Source organism: Sus scrofa, chromosome 8, assembly GCF_000003025.6.
Source record: "Sus scrofa isolate TJ Tabasco breed Duroc chromosome 8, Sscrofa11.1, whole genome shotgun sequence".
In the NCBI taxonomy this organism is placed as follows: Eukaryota; Metazoa; Chordata; class Mammalia; order Artiodactyla; family Suidae; genus Sus; species Sus scrofa.
In genome coordinates, this window is record NC_010450.4 from 9,497,264 (window position 1) to 9,514,468 (window position 17,205).

Sequence of the window (17,205 nt, forward strand, 5' to 3'; positions counted from 1 at the left end):
CAGTGGCTTGATGTGGGATCTAAATTCCAAGACCAGGGATTGAACCTGAGCTACAGCAGTGAAAGCACTGACTTCTAAGCACTAGACCACCAGAGAACTCCCTATTGTGCATTTTTTTTCAAGGGGACAATATATATATACCTCATCTTTTTTGTCTATTCAACAATTGATAGATGCTTAGATTGTTTTCATATATTGGCTATTGTAAATGATGCTACAATGAACATAGGGTGCATATATCTTTTGAATTAGTGTTTTGTTCCCTTCAGGTAAATACTCCAAGCTGAAATTTCTGGATCATATGGTAGTTCTATTTTCAACTTTTTTAGGAACCACCATACTGTTTTCCACAGTGCCTGCATCAAGTGACAATCCCACCAATAGGGCACGAGTGTTCCCTTTTCTCCATATCATCACCAACACTTTTATTTCTTATCTTTTTGGTGATAGCCATTCTGATGGGTGTGAGATGATATCTCACTGCAGTTTTGATTTGCATTTCCCTGATTAGTGATGTTGAGCATTTTTTCATATGCCTATTGGCTCTCTGCATTTCCTCTTTGGAAAAATGTCTATTCAGTTCTTTTGCCCATTGTTGAATCAGGTTGCTTGCTTTTTTTTTTTTTTTTTTTTTTTTTTTTTGCCTTTTTGTCTTTTTGTTGTTGTTGTTGTTGTTGTTGCTATTTCTTGGGCCGTTCCCGCAGCATATGGAGGTTCCCAGGCTAGGGGTTGAATCGGAGCTGTAGCCACCGGCCTATGCCAGAGCCACAGCAACACGGGATCTGAGCCGCGTCTGCAACCTACACCACAGCTCACGGCAACGCCGGATCGTTAACCCACTGAGCAAGGGCAGGGACCGAACCCGCAACCTCATGGTTCCTAGTCGGATTCGTTAACCACTGCGCCACGACGGGAACTCCCAGGTTGCTTGCTTTTTGATGTTGAGCTGTACGAGTTTTTTTATGTTGGATATTAACTCCTTATCAGTCATATCATTTGCAAATATCTTCTCTCATTCAGTAGGTTATCTTTTCATTTTGTTGATGAAGTTTTCCTTTGCTGTGCAAAAGCTTTTAAACTTAATTAGGTCTCTTTGTTTCTTTTTGCTTTTTGTTTGCTTTGCTTTAGGAGACAGATCAACAGTACTGCTGTGATTTATGTCAACAGTGTATAAATTCAATCTATTTCAGGTATTAATGCCTTATTAGATGTATCATTTGTGCACACTTTCTCCCACCTCAGTAAACTGCCTTTTCATGTTGGTTGGTTTCCTTCACTGTTCAAAAGGTTTTTAGTTTGATGTAGTCCCATTTGTTTATTTTTGCTTTTGTTGTCCTTGCGCTGAAAGATAGATTTTAAAAAAATATTGCTAAGACCAATATCTAAAACCACACTGCCTATAGTTTCTTTCAGAAGTTTATGGTTTTAGGTTCTACATTTAATCTTTAACCCATTTTGAGTTTATTTATGTGTATGGTGTGAAAAACTGGTCCAGTTTCATTCTTTTGCATGTAGCTATCCAGTTTTCTCCATACCACTTATTGAAGAGATTATTTTTTTCCCCATTGTATATTCTTGCCTCTTTTGTTATAGATTAATTGGCTGTATAAATGTGGTTTATATGGTCTGGGCTTTCTATTTCGTTCCACTGATATATATGTCTCTTTTTATGCCAAAACTGTACTGTTTGATTATTGCAGCTTTGTTGTATACTTTGAAATCAGGAAGCATGATACCTCCAGCTTTGCTCTTTCTCAAGATTGTTTTGGCTACTTTGGCTCTTTTGTGGCTTCATACAAGTTTTAGGATTAATTGTTCCAGTTTTGTGAAGGATGCCATTTGTATTTTAATAGAAATTCCATTGATTTTGTCGATTGCCTTGGCTAGTATGGACATTTTAATAATATTAATTCTTTCAATCCATGAGGACAGTATGTCTTTCCATCTCTCTGTATCATTTTCAATTTTTTTCATTGATGTCATAGTTTTCAGAGTACAGATATTTCACATTCTTGATTAGATTTATTCTTGGATATTTTATTTTTTGATACAATTGCTAAAGGGACTGTGTTTTAAATTTCTTTTTTTCTGATAGTTATTAGTGTATGGAAATGCAACAGATTAATTTTGTATCCGGCAGCTTCCCTTCATTCACTTATTAGTTCTAATAGTTTTTTGGTAGAGTCTTTAGGTTTACTATATATAGTACCATGTCATCTGCAATCAGTGATGGTTTCCCTTCTTCCTTTCCAATTTAGATTCTTTTTTTTTCTGACTGCTTTCAGCCTGTTCCTTTCTCTTCCTCCTCCACTCTGCAAAGTCCTCTTTGATCCCTCATCTAGGCAACAGGTTGGCTTGTGTGAAGGGGAGGAGAGGAGAAAGAGGGCAAGGATGAGCATTGTATACTGAGCTGGCTACTATTGCTTTTCACTCTGTCTTTTGTCACGATTTTTTGGTTTACACTGATGGAACCCCTTCTGGACCCACCTCTGCCCCACACATCACAGCTGTCTTCTCACACTCCCTGCTGTTTTTTTGACTAGTCCTCAAAGTTAGCCTCCCTTTATTCAGCTTCACTTAGAGAAGGCATGCTGATGTCCACTTCTTTATATTATAGGACCTTTCCAAAGATTGCCTGACTTCTGTCCATCTCCCCACGGAGGGGCAGTATGCCCCTCTCCCCTAACCTCTTCCCAATTGCTCACTCACTCTATCCTGGGGGAAGGGGAATGGCTACACCCACGAGAGAATACAGAGGCATCATCAGAGGAGCAGATGCCAAATGGTTCTTAGAAAGAGGCATGAGCTGAGGTGTGGGCTAAGTGGGAGGCAGGGAACTGGACAAAGCAGGGAGGAGACCACCAGGGAGGACAAAAAGTGAGGTCGTGGGCCTTCATGCTGGACATGGGCTCCTTCCCTTGCAGATGGATGGCTTCACTTCCCCAGAGAGCTCAGGCTAGGGTGGAATGGATGGTGTCCAAGGGAGGCTCAATGACCTCCTCCTTTTGGTTTCTTTGTTCTATAAAACCATGTGCAATGGCATCAGTGTGCTCAGGAAAGGGCCTCCTTTTGTTGTGGCAGGTGCTGTTGGAATTCAGAGCAGCTGATGTTTTATCAAATCATGACCCTGCAGTGAGCCTTGGGAAGTCAGAAAGCCCAGCCCCTGCCCCTCACCTCTGGTTCATTAGTTGAATGATGCTGCAGCTCAGAAATATTAAAAAAAAATCATGTTTATTGTACTTCATCTTATTTCAAGAGTGATATAAATGATGGCCATTCTGAAATCAAAACTACCATGAGATACCACCTCACACCAGTCAGAATGGCCATCATTAATAAATCCACAAATAACAAGTGCTGGAGGGGCTGTGGAGAAAAGGGAACCCTCCTGCACTGTTGGTGGGAATGTAAACTGGTACAGCCACTATGGAGAACAGTTTGGAGATACCTTAGAAATCTATACATAGAACTTCCATATGACCCCGCAATCCCACTCTTGGGCATCTATCCGGACAAAACTCTACTTAAAAGAGACACATGCACCCGCATGTTCATTGCAGCACTATTCACAATAGCCAGGACACGGAAACAACCCAAATGTCCATCGACAGATGATTGGTTTCGGAAGATGTGGTATATATACACAATGGAATACTACTCAGCCATAAAAAAGAATGACATAATGCCATTTGCAGCAACATGGATGGAACTGGAGAATCTCATACTGAGCGAAATGAGCCAGAAAGACAAAGACAAATACCATATGATATCACTTATAACTGGAATCTAATATCCAGCACAAATGAACATCTCCTCAGAAAAGAAAATCATGGACTTGGAGAAAAGTCTTGTGTCTGCCTGATGGGAGGGGGAGGGAGTGGGAGGGATCGGGAGCTTGGGCTTATCAGACACAACTTAGAATAGATTTACAAAGAGATCCTGCTGAATAGCATTGAGAACTTTGTCTAGATACTCATGTTGCAACAGAACAAAGGGTGGGGAAAAAAAATGTAATTGTAATGTATACATGTAAGGATAACTTAATCCCCTTGCTGTACAGTGGGAAAATTTAAAAAAAAAAAAAGAAAAGTAAATATGAAAAAAAAGAGTGATATAATTTTCATGGGAGAAAATGGGGAGCAGTAAAGCACAGAGGAAAAAACAATAATAATCTCTAAAATTACCAACACCCAGAGGGGAGCTACTGTGAACATTTCAGTGGAGAACCTACTGCTCTCTCACTTGCACCGTCTTGATCTCTCACCTGTGGGATACAGGTGTTGGTGTATGTCTGTCTGCGTGTGTGTTGTAAATACATAAAAGGTAAGTGGGACTTTTCTTATTACTCCAGAATTAGCAAATAAAAAATGTGAACAAAGAAACAGTAAGTGCCACACAGTCTAAACAGAGCCAAGCACCTCTCTTCAAGCCTTAGGAAGAGGTGGGTAAACTGGTACTGCTACCATTGACCATCACCCAGCACCATCCTCACCTCGGGTGGGGGGAAGCCTAAGGAGAGGAGAATGGGGTAATATGACTATTGAGTAGAAATGGTGGGCTCCAGCATATTCAAGAGCTAGATAGGGAGTCTTTGAGATCTGGAAGGGGCTTTCCAAGGAAATAACTTGTAAATATTGAGAACACTTGTAGAAGGGCTAACCACATTCTCTGGCTGGCCATCTCATGAGACAACAGCTTTGTTGATTTGCTGTGTTTTCACCTAAGTTAAAAAAAAAAGGGCATTAGTGAGAGAGCAGGATGGAGAAAGGACATCCATGGAACAGCCTGTTCCTCTAGTTGTCATGGCAAAGATGCACCAACTTTCTGAAGGTCAAGTGGACACTATAAAAGATAGCTTTGACTCCTTTTTCTAGCCCCCACACAAAAAAGAGTGGGTTGCCAAGAAAGAGGACGACTTAAGACACAGGAAGCTGAGGGTGAATCTCCAAGGGGGCATCTGAGGGAGACCTACACGTTATCAGCTGGAGTTGATCCTCTGCAGGTGGGAGGCCCCTGTGCCTTAAAGACAGGGTGTCAACCTCTACTCTTCCTTGTGTTTGGACATAGTATGCCCTCTTCCCGATTTTCTCTAATTGGTAAGCACACTCCTATTGAGGATTATTGTTCCTCCCCAAAGCAAGCTGCGCCCACTGAATTAGCTCCTTAGAGCAGTGGCGTGAGGCAGGTCTGTCATTCTCCCCTACACAGTTGTCTGGATAAATGCACCAAAAGTCTGATTATTAACCAGTTATATGTCTCTTTTTCTTCTCCAGAATCACTGGCATCCTCTCAGGGCTTCAAACCTAAGACATGATCTTGATTTCAGCTTTCACTAGGGTTCTGCCCTGAAACCATCACAAACCTGGGAACCTATGGCTCCGGTGGTACATTTCCATTTATCCACTGCCCTTTGGGTTTGAATGTCAGACAGAGGTAAGAAGGGATGCTGGACACACCCTGTGGAGGGTAGGGATTGATCAGACACTCTTCTTTAGGAAGCACAGAGCCCTTCCACAGCTCGACTTTGGAATGAGCTGCCATTCGTTCCCCTAATCATGCTCTGCCGTTGGTCCCCGGCAAGGTACTTGTGTAGGAGCTCAGTACTTTTGCACTAAGGTGGATGGGATTCTCGTACCTTCTCTCTGGTTCAGAACAAGACTTCTTTCTGACCTACTGCAGGGAATTACCCAAAGGCTTATTAGTGCCTGCGTGAGCTGGCAAATTACACTACACATTATGTTGAATTCAACTGGCCCAAAGAGGAATGGAATCTATGGTCTCATGAACAGTCACTCTAACAAAGCCTGGGAATTCTGGTGGGAGGTGGTGGAAATTGTACAAGGTGGAAAGTCCAACAACCTGTCCCCACAGCCCCAAACTCCTTGTCCCCAGAGGAAAGTAACCCAAGATGTTGTATAAACTTGGACCTTTCCTTTCCAGTGTCTGATTAGCCGTCACAGGACAGAAGGTCATGGTCTTTTCACTATAAGAAAGTGGTCATTTTTATATCATATCACTTATATATGGAATCTAAAATATGGCACAAATGAACCTATCTATAAAACAGAGATAGACCCACAGATATAAAAAAACAGATGTGCTTGTCAAGAGGGAGAGGGGCAGGGGAAGGAGTGGGATGGACTGAGAGTTTGGGGTTAGTAGATGCAAACTATTCCATTTAGAATGGATAAGCAATGAGGTCCTGCTGTACAGCACAGGGAACTCTATCCGAACTCTTGGGATAGAACATGATGGAAAATAATGTAAGAAAAAGAATGTATGTATATGTATGACTGGGCCACTATGCAGAAATTGTCACAATACTGTAAATCAACTGTACTTTAATAAAAAAAAAAAAATTAGGAGTTCCCGTCGTGGCTCAGTGGTTAACGAATCTGAATAGGAGCCATGAGCTTGTGGGTTCTATCGCTGGCCTTGCTCAGTGGGTTAAGGATCCAGTGTTGCCGTGAGCTGTGGTGTAGGTCACAGACGCGGCTCGGATCCCGCATTGCTGTGGCTCTGGTGTAGGCTGGCAGCTACAGCTTGGATTAGACCCCTAGCCTGGGAACCTCCATATGCCACGGGAGTGGCCCTAGAAGAGTCAAAAAGAGAAAAACAAAAACAAAACAAACAAAAACCCAAGAAAACAAACAAACAAACAAAAAATTAAAGAAAGTATAATTCTTTGCCAAGGTGAGTCTTATGGTTTAGTGAAGAAGACTCTTTGGAATCAAGGAATGGTACATTTAACGGTTAGAAATGTAGTCTCTGATTCAAATGAACTAGATTTGAAATCTGACTTGATTATATACTAGTTGTTAAAATATGGACAGTGACTTAATCTCTTAGTATTTTTCTATTTTTAATGGTAAAATGAGGGATAATTATCACTAATTCATAGAGCCTTTGTAACAATTCAATGAGATAATGTGTGCAAAATTCTTTAGCACAGGACCTGGGACTTGTAAGTCTTCATACATTGCAGCTGAAATTCTGTCTCGTTGTTTTACTATAAGCACACCTTGTCTCCTCTGGTGATGGGTTAAAAAGGGAGCAGAAAGAACAAGAGGGGATCAGAGGCAGGTGCCAACCCCAGGTGGTATCCAGGTGAAGCAGTCAGTGACAAAGTTAAGGGGACACTCAGGACACACTGGAGTGTTTTCAGACACACCCATACTTTCTTCCTAAACTTACCAAGGAGACTTGTTCAGGGCCTGAGTCTGAATGCCCTTGGGCATCACTGGAAAGGACAGTAGACTTTTCTCAGGAGGTTAGTTCCAGGCATAGCTTTGTACTAATTTGCTGAGTGCCTCTGGCCAATTGCAATTGTGGCTTCAGTTCTTCACCCGTTTAGGCTTGTTTTTTACTAGGTGATTTTGCTGATATCCTCTTATTAAAGATGGAATCTTTTACACCTTGAATTTGTGCTGGGCCTGTGACTTGTTTTTGCCAATAGAATCCATTAGATGTAATGGTTCCTTAATTCCAAGCCTAGACCTCAAGAGGCCAGTGGGTTTCTCCCTGCCATGACCATAAGGTCACGCTGTAGATTACTGGATAGAGAGACCCTGGAGCAGAGCTGAAGTGCCATGTTTGTCCCAGAGGAGGCTGACCTGGTTAGCGGCCCACCAGCCATCTCTAAGCTCTTTGAGCGAGCCAAGCAAAGATGAACAGAGCTAGCCAGGCTAACATCCTAGAGACAGGAGCAATAAAGACTTATGGGTACATGAGGTTTTGCATAGTTTTTCTCATGGAACTAACAAGTGACCTTGCAACATGGAGTCATCTTATTCTTCACCTTGGATTCACTCACTCATTCAACAGATGGAGTAGCTGACATGTGTGCTAAGCATTACTAGGGAGAGAGAGGTGGTGGTAGCATCATTTCACCAGGATCACATTGGCAGGAACATGTTAAATGTTATATAAAAGCAGAGATTCTGTTTAAATTCACCCATGTGTCTCTATCACCTAAGAGGAAGCTGGCACTTAGTAAATGATTGAGAAACATTTTTTGCCTCATGCAGGTGTGTGAGTGTGTGTGTGTGTGTGTGTGTGTGTGTGTGTATAGGTTTGCCAGATAACTGACTGAATTTTTATAATAGTACATAGGTGCATTTCTCTAGCTCTCCTTAGACTGGCAGATTGACTTTTCTCAATTCTTTTCCTTCCCTTTCTCTTTCCCCCTTCTTCCTGAGATGTCAGCGGCAGAAACCGCTGCGTGCTCTAACTCACCTTCATAATAGAATGTGGATGCATAAATCAAAACAGCTTCTAACGGGTTGTCTGCAGTAATAAATGCTGCGGAGGCAGCCCGGCTGGCGGTGTAAGAGAGATTATACAAACCACTGCCTGGAGAAAACACAGCATCATGAATAAACTCAGCCTTGAATTATTTATACCTTTTAGGCGTTATTTTCCCTCTCCTACTCTGCAAGGCCTGCAAATGATTTTCACAGAGGGCTGAGAGGGTCTGCATTTGGCTATAAAAGGAAAACAGTTGCAGTTTTTTGTCTTAGGCCAAGTTTCAGGGTGACGATTACGCTCCGTTGCATGGAGCTGAAGCGCGGCCGGCAATGTGGTGTGGTGGGAAGTCACTGTTTAGAATTCAGGGCTCGATGCTTCTCATGCCAGCTAGTTGTGTCCCTAGGGACTTGCTGGCTTTGGAAACCACCTTGGAGCCAAGTGGCTGGAGGGAGACCCTCAGGGCCTGCCTCCCCCAACTCCTCCAGGGACACTCTGCTTCATTCGCTTTCATGCAGCAGGTTTCATTTTTCTTTTCTTTTCTTTTCTTTTTTGTCTTTTGTCTTTTTTGTTGTTGTTGTTGCTATTTCTTGGGCCGCTCCCACGGCATATGGGGGTTCCCAGGCTAGGGGTCGAATCGGAGCTGTAGCCACCGGCCTACGCCAGAGCCACAGCAACGCGGGATCCGAGCCGCATCTGCGACCTACACCACAGCTCACGGCAACGCCGGATCGTTAACCCACTGAGCAAGGGCAGGGACCGAACCCGCAACCTTATGGTTCCTAGTCGGATTCGTTAACCACTGCGCCACGACGGGAACTCCTCTTTTCTTTTCTTTTCTTCTCTTCTCTTCTCTTCTCTTCTCTTCTCTTCTCTTCTCTTCTCTTCTCTTCTTTTTAGGGCTGCGCCCATAGCATATGGAGGATCCCGGCCTAGGTGCCAAATCAGAGCTGCAGCTGCTGGCCTACACGGCAGCCACAGCAAGGCCAGATCCGAGCCACGTCTTCGACCTACACTGCAGCTCACAGCAACACTGGATCCTTAACCGATTGAGTGAGGTCAGGGATCCTCATAGATACCAACTGGGTTCTTAGCCTGCTGATCCACAGCAGGAACTCCTCATGAAGCAGGTTTCAACCTAAGAACTGGTTGTGAAAAAAAAAATATTTTTACTGTTAAATAAAATAAAAGACTTGGAAGCCACCGGCCTGGCTGATGTTTGAGACTCTGAAGTGGCCTCGACCCAAGCTGCCCAGGAAAATCCATGGGGGCTTTTTTAAAAGTGGTTCATGTCAAGACCTCAATCTGGATCAACTGAATCAGAATTTCTGGATATGGGGCGGAAGTCAAGATTTCTACAGCTACCCAGGTGACTATGAAGGGCAGCTGGGGTTGAAAACCACTGCCTCAAACCGTTCCTTCATCCAAGAGGTTGCGCACCAAGTACTGTTGAAAGCCAAGCACTCAGCAAAGAACTGGGAGCGGAGTGGTGAAGGAGACAGGCCCAGACCTTGCCTTCATGGAGTTCTCCTTAGTGGGACATTCTGACAAGTAAATAGACAAGAAATTCACAAGTAAATACCATCTGTCAGTAGCCTGATAGAATGTGTATTGATGTGGGAGTATGGAACACTGTAAGAGTCTTTAAATTTTTTTAAAAATTGCCATTGATTTACAGTGTTCTGTCGATTTCTGCTGTACAGCTAAGTGACCCAGTCATACATACATACATACATATATATATATATATGTATATATATATATACATTATTTTTTTTCACATTATCCTTCAACATGTTCCATCACGCGTCATCAGACATAGTTCCTTGGGCTATACAGCAGACTGTTATTGCTTATCCATTCCAAATGAAATAGTTTGCATCTACTAACTCCATATAAGAATCTTAATAGCAATGGTAAGAATAGTGATACAGGGATCACTATTAATGCAGGGATAACATTGTTTTCACCCTTTTTAAAATTCAGGCATTGTACTAAATGATTTACAAGAAGTATCTGATTGAATTCTCATCCCACTCTTGGAGCTATGTGCAGTTACCATCTTGTTTTACAGGAAACTGAGGCCCAGAGAGGGTAGGTAACTTAGCCAAGGTTACACAGCCCATCTTAATAGAGTAAGGGTGGGAGGGGTGCCCTCGCCAGACTTGGGAATCAGGATGATGTCTCCATATGTCACATTCCTTTGGGTGAACCTCAGAGCTGCAGAGACTGGGATGCTGAGCCAAGGTCAGACTATATGTTGGGGAAGGAAAGTTAATCTTTTCCAAGTCATTGCCTTGGCATAAGGCAGGACATTTGTGCACGCACATGCACACACAGACACACACAGACCCTCTAAGGATTAGTTGCCTTTGCTGAGGAATCTGACTGCAAAAGTTTTCTGGAGAAAATCAAGTTGGGGTCTAAAGGTATATCAAGTTGTCCCATCTTGTGTACTTGAGTCCATAATAAGCCCAATTCATGATAGGCTTATTTTTGAACTAGTAAAGACTCAAACCTAAATGGTTTCTTTCTTCCTTTCTTTTTTTCTTTTTTGCTTTTTAGGGCTATACTTGCTGGATATGGAGTTTCCCAGGCTAGGCGTCCAATCGGAGCTACAGCTTCTGGCCTACAACACAGCCACAACAACATCAGGTCATGGCAAGTCCGGATCCTTAACTCACTGAGCAAGGCCTGGAATCGAATCTGCAACCTCATGGTTCCTAGTTGAATTCGTTTCCAGTGTGCCATGACGGGAACTCCCTAAATGGTTTCTTAATAACGACTGCATCTTCATGACTTTCTGTCCAGGTGACCCTTCCCCCAACATACATCTTCCAGGGAGAGAACAGGACCACTGCTAAAACTCCCAGCGTTGGTATCTCACTAACATTTGCAGTTAGTGGAAGCTCAGTGGGGGCCCACACTTTTCCCTCAATCCAGAACCCTGGAATTCAAGTGTACCTTCTCTTCTGGTTGGTCAGAGAATGCACAGCTGAGATGCCAATGGGCCTGCAGAAGGTCAGAGGAATAATCACTCAATGGGTGTTCCATGAATACAGGAGCGCTAGCATGAAGGCATGCTCCGAGTTCCCTGTGATGTAGAGTTCCTCTTCCTTCGGCTTGAGCCTGCTCTTGTAAGCTCAATAAAGAAGACAACACACTAAGATTTTTATGAAAATGTGTTGCTGTTGGGAAAGAGTAAAGCAAAATCCAGGGTTCAGCACAAGCTGGGCCCTGCTTTTCCCATAAGCATTGCAACACATGCCCACATGCACACATAAAATTCACAAGGGTATGAGAACAAGAAGTGACGCTTTTATTTTTTTAATTTTTAAATTTTTTTAAATTTCATCTTTGGCCTCCCCGTGGCATATGGAGCTCCCGGGCCAGGGATCAGATCCAAGCTGCAATCTTGACCTAAGCTGCAGGTGCAGCAAGGTCAGATCTGGATCCTTAACCCACTGTGCCGGGCTGGGGATTGAACCTGTGCCCCAGCTCTTCCAAGACACCACCAATCCCATTGTGTCACAGAAGGAGCTTAGACATTTTTATATCATAAGGGAGCAAGTAGGCACAATGACAGTCCACACAGGCCCATGCTTTGCCACACCTGGTGTGCCAATCTAGTCCTGACTCCCCATCAATTGTCCTTCACCTGACCCCACTGTGACTGAGCTTTTGCTGTGTGTTCTTCTTGCTCACATTTCTGTGATTTGGAGGAAATTCTACCTGCCATCATCAAGTACAATGTCACCTGAACTTGTACAATCAGGTCATCTGATTGTGAGGTGACTCATTCTGCAAGCTCTTTGGTTAACCCCACCCACACCTAAAATTTGAAAAGCCCCATTTCCTCCCAGAAGTAAGCTTTATAGTAGGTGGTGGTGGTGGTGGGGTTGTCATGAGAATTTTCTAACCCTTTCTACTTGCTTGGGATTGGTACTTTCTGAGGCTTCTTAACAACCGTTGTTTTATGTAATCTTACCAAATCCCTCTCCATAGATGGAAAAGCTGTCATTATCAGCTCATTTCATAAGCGTATTGCTCGGGGTTTGGAGATGGTCTCCTCCCAGATACTCCTGGGATTTTGATGTCATTGTTGTGGTAATGGGGTGATGCACGTTGTTGGTGAATTCTAGCGACCCTTTCACTGGCCCTCACAAACCGTCTGTCATTTTTAATCTGCATTTGCTCCAGCTCTTTTCCTACCACTAACCTCAGGTCTACCTCATTTCCAGGTCATTAGGCTGAACCTCATCTTCTAGAACCCAGAGATCCAAATGGCCTGGATGCTTAAGCTAGGACATATGCGTGTGCATGTGTGTGTGTGAGTGAGCGTGTGTGTGTATTTATATGTGTGTAGATCTTTTGTATGTTTCCATGAGAGCACTTCAGGATGTTTGGACTTGCTACCACCTGCCCTTCCCCCTACTGGAGTCTGAACTTCCTTCTCCCCAACAGATAAAAAGTGCAATTCCTAGCTCTTTCCCCAGCTCTTTTCTCCAGGAAAAGCAGCTATTCCTACCTTCTCTCCCATTTCCCTTCTTTTTTTTTTCTCTCTCTTTTTTTTCATTCTGATTATCTTCTTCTAATCATCACCAAGTTTAGCCAAGCATATAAAGCATTTCTCTAGAGTCTGGCCCAGGCAGACTCAGAGTCCCCAGAGTCTCAGAGTCCCCTGAAAATCTAAACGATGTGATAAGAGAAAACCATGTCTGGTTTCACTGCTTGCATGGTTGGTCAAAGGCTCCATCCAAGGAGGACCCTTGGAGAACCCAGAGGGTAAAGAGAACTGCTCTCTTGGGATTACTCCCTTCCTGAGTCAAAGCGGAGACTTCCGTATCGAATTGGGATGGGGTGGAGCCGCCATCCCACTCTGCAGATGTCATCGTCAGCAGGATGAATGCTGAGAGACCTGAGCAGAGAACATGCTGGGGCTTGGGCTACATGGGGGTTTTCCAGGAGCTCTATTTGGAAGAAAACAGGTCAGGCAAACTAGAGAGTCAGCAAATACAGAGACCCAAGGTCAATGCCGCCAGAAGAGATTGAGAAGAGCCAGGCTGACTAGCAGCAATTTATCTGCAGGGAGGGAAGGAGGTTTGAACAATGCTGTGTTCGCCTGACCTTGTTCCCTTAAGCAAAAGGAATTTTTCAAACATGTGGTCTTGGGCTGTACAGCTGGCTTGATGGAAGCCCAGGCATTGTATGAATGGGGTTTTATAGAGAATTTAACCCTGAGGTGATGTTAGCGGATACAGGCAATTCAGAGGAAAGATTCTCCTCGTGTCTTTACAGACTTTGGTAGGAGGAGCATAGAACAGGAGACTCTTGAGGTTTCAGATCCTGCCACTTAGGAGCACCTTTCCACCCCCCCCCCCCGCCTTGTCCCCAGAGGTTCTAAGAGAACCTGCAGGAGGCCCCTCCTGGTGCTGGATATCATGGGTCTAAGGACAAAAAGGGACTGTTCCTCTCTCCACAAGCTCCTTTGTAGGGAAGTCCCTGAGAATAATCCCTGTAGGGGGCGTTGAGACCTTCTATCACTTCCACGTGATAATTTTCCCCTCTCCTGGGCAGCAGATGAGATTAACAGACCATGATGATGGTTTATTGTCCTTAAGCAAAGATAAGCTATTTCTGCAACTAGGCAAGAGAGCGTGTAATGTCTAAAGTGACCCGGATTGTGGGGAAATATGCCTGCCTTTTCAAAATATACTTTTACAAAAAGGTTAGGCAAGGGGAGGGAGTGAGATGGACTGAAAGTTTGGGGTTAGTAGATGCAAACTATTGCATTTGGAGTGGATAAGCAATGAGATCATGCTGTATAGTGCAGGGAACTATATCTAGTCACTTGTGATGGAACATGATGGAGGATAATGTGAGAAAACGAATGTATATATGTATGACTGGGTCACTTTGCTGTACTACAGAAATTGACAGAACATTGTAAATCTATAATAACAACAATTTATAAAAAAGTTTAGGGAGATCACTGCTGTTCTACATGAGGGCATTGAAGTGTGTCCATTAGATCTGCTTTCTCTCCTCTCACCTCATCCTTAGAACAGCAGCCCTGTGGGGCCTGCAGAGCTTAGCTCAAGTGACCAGCCACTCCTCCCTCCAAGGTGCGCAAATTCAGAGGCCCAGAACCATTGGGTGATTGAAAAGTCTTATCTTCAGGCAGAAAGCTGGGAGCAGAGCAAATAATAACTGGGTGTTGTTTGACTCGTTGGGGGGAAAAATAAGGAGTATAAAGTCTTTTCTGTGAGTGCCCTGACATTTTTGTTTCACCAGGCTGAAAAAAGACTGAAGTATGAGTTTGCTAGAGCAGCCATATCAAGTTACCATACACTGAATGACTTAAAGTAACAGAAAATTTATTCTCTCACAGCAGTGGAGGCTAGAAGTCTGCAGTCAAGTCATCTTTAGAGGGGTTCCCATTGTGGCTCAGTGGGTTAAAGACCCAATGTTGCCTCTGTGAGCATGCAGGTTCAATCCCTGACCTCGCTGAGGGGGTTAAGGATCTGGTGTTGCCATAAGCTTTGGTGTAGGCCACAGATGTGGCTCAGATCTGGTGTTGCTAAGGCTGTGGCTGTGGCCTCAGCTGCAGCTCTGGTTCAACCCCTAGCCTGGGAACTTCCACATGCTGCAGGTGCAGCCCTGAAAAGAAAATAAGTAAAAAAGAAGGTGCCTGCAGAGCCATGTTCCCTCCACGGAAGTATCCTTCTTTGCCTTTCTTCCATCTTCTGGCGGCTGCCAGAAATTCTCTCTCTTTCTTTCTTTTTTTTCTTTTTTCTTTTTTTCTTTTTTTTTTTTTTTTTTGGTCTTTTTAGGGCTGCACCTGTGGCACAAGGAGGTTCCCAGGCTAGGGGTCAAATCAGAGCTACAGCTGCCAGCCTACAACAGCCCCAGAAACGCCGGATCCGAGTCGCATCTGTGACCTACACCACAGCTCATGGCAACACTGCATCCTTAACCCACTGGGCAAGGCCAGGGATTGAACCCACATCCTCATGGATACTAGTTGGGTTCATTACCACTGAGCCACAGCGGGAACTCCATTTTTTATTTTTTCATTTTTTTTGTGGCTGCCATAAATTCCTGGTGTCCTTTGGCTTTAGAGACACCAGTCTTTGCCTCTAGTCACACGGTGTTCTCTCATGTGTCTTCATGGCCTGTGGTCATCCAGGATGACCGCCTCTTGACTTGGTTATAACTACAAAGACCCTGGTCCTGAATGAGGTCCCATTCATAGGCACTAAGAGTTCAGAATAGATTCTGTCTCTTGGGGGATACGATTCTACCCACAACAAGTACGCTTTATTCTAGGTAATGAAAGCACCTCCTGGTTTGGCCAACCTTAGGCAGCTGTTAGGTGTGTACTCATTCACCACTTTTCCAAAATGAATTTACCAAAAAGCACCAAAAATTTCTTAGGCATGGGCTGGGCACATGGGCGGGAAATAGAGCCAGTGATTTTCCAGACATCAACTTGCTTTATTCTAGCACTGTTTTTGTTTGTTTATGTGAGGCAGGAAGCCACTGTCCCCATCCAGGGCTGGACACCGGGCAGGCTATCACCTTGAGTACAGGTATGTTTCACTGGTTGATGTTTGGTGCCAGGAGGAAGCATCTCTCTCCCCTTTCCCGTCTCTGGAGGCTGGTGGGGGCTCGGAGCTCAGGCCTGGAGGCTGGCTGGCCCATCTGCTGCTTCCTGTCTTTCTGTGCTCTGCTGCTTTGTTCTGCTGTGGTGCTGGAGGCTCCATGGGGCTGAAGTCACCTGTCCTCTCATTGGAGAGAGCAATCATCTCTGTGTCTGTCACTTGGAGGGGGTGGTTGGGATTGCCCTTTGGCCCTGGTTCATTTTCTCAGGGGAAGCATATGCTGGTTTGAATCCACTCCTTCAGCGATATGAATGGAACATTGCCCCTGGCCATTTCCCTTGCTGGATCTTGTGTACTGGTTGCATTGAAACCTCTAGAGGGAGCTCCAGGCCTGTTTCCATCTTCCACGACTCCTGCCCAGGGAAAAGACTCATTGATGGATTAAGGATTGAATGATAAACACAAAAACCACTGTGCTAGGTGGGGAATATTTAGTGGGAGGAAAAAAGGAAGGGTTAGTTTTTGTTGAAGGGGGATGTGCTAGTGGGTCTCTCTGTCTATGAGTCTAGTGGGGACAAGATAGGGCCTGGGGGTCTTTTCTGCTTGGCAGACACTTTAGTCCCTGGAAGCCTATGGGCAGGGTGCTGTCTATGGCAAAAGGGATGTGGAGAAGACAGCTGAGGCCGGTTCTCTTCTAGGTTGATGGTGATGACATGGGGGGATTTTCTGCTCTGTTCTTCTTCCTCCACTGGAGTAGGAAGACCTGAGCACCAATGCTCTTGAGCTGCAGTGATGAAAAGGGGCTACTGAATCTCAAAAGTAGGGCCAGTGTAGGAGAAAGGTGAGGCTAAAACCTGAATTAATGAGTAGCATTAATGAGAATTCATTGGGCCAGCCTGTCTCTGCATCACAAATCCCTCTAGAATTTGTGAGATGTGGATGGGATTCAGGGGCCTGACCACATCTCACTCCTTTTAGGATAGAAAACAGAGGCACGGGACAATGGGAAAGGGGGCACATTATTTTGCTAAAAAGACTACCTCAACAGTGGGGTGAGATTAAATCACTTAGCCTTCTAGAAATCTAGTTTCTTCAACTATAAAATAAGGATAATATCTGCTTAAAGGGCTGTTATAAAATTTATAAGTAAAAAATAACTAATATAACCAATATAAAAACCATTAGCATAGTATTTAGCACACAGTAAGTGTTCACCAATTGGTAGCTATTATGACAGAAGGGCTTCTGGCTGCTTAAGGATAGTGGTTGCCATTAATAAGCACCAAGGAACAGGCAGTGCTACATACTTTGTGTTATCTCATTCAAACACATCAGCAACTTCACTCAGTCAGTTATT

The 17,205-nt window shown here is 44.1% G+C and overlaps 1 long non-coding RNA gene across 2 annotated transcripts in view; it reads left to right on the plus strand.

Moving 5' to 3' along the window:
- Window positions 1–6,128, plus strand: part of LOC110262057 — a 248,873-nt gene extending 242,745 nt beyond the window's left edge. For both annotated transcript variants that reach the window (XR_002346562.1, XR_002346564.1), the window contains one exon: window positions 5,274–6,128. This is a non-coding gene — a long non-coding RNA (uncharacterized LOC110262057). The remainder of the gene's footprint in view (window positions 1–5,273) is intronic.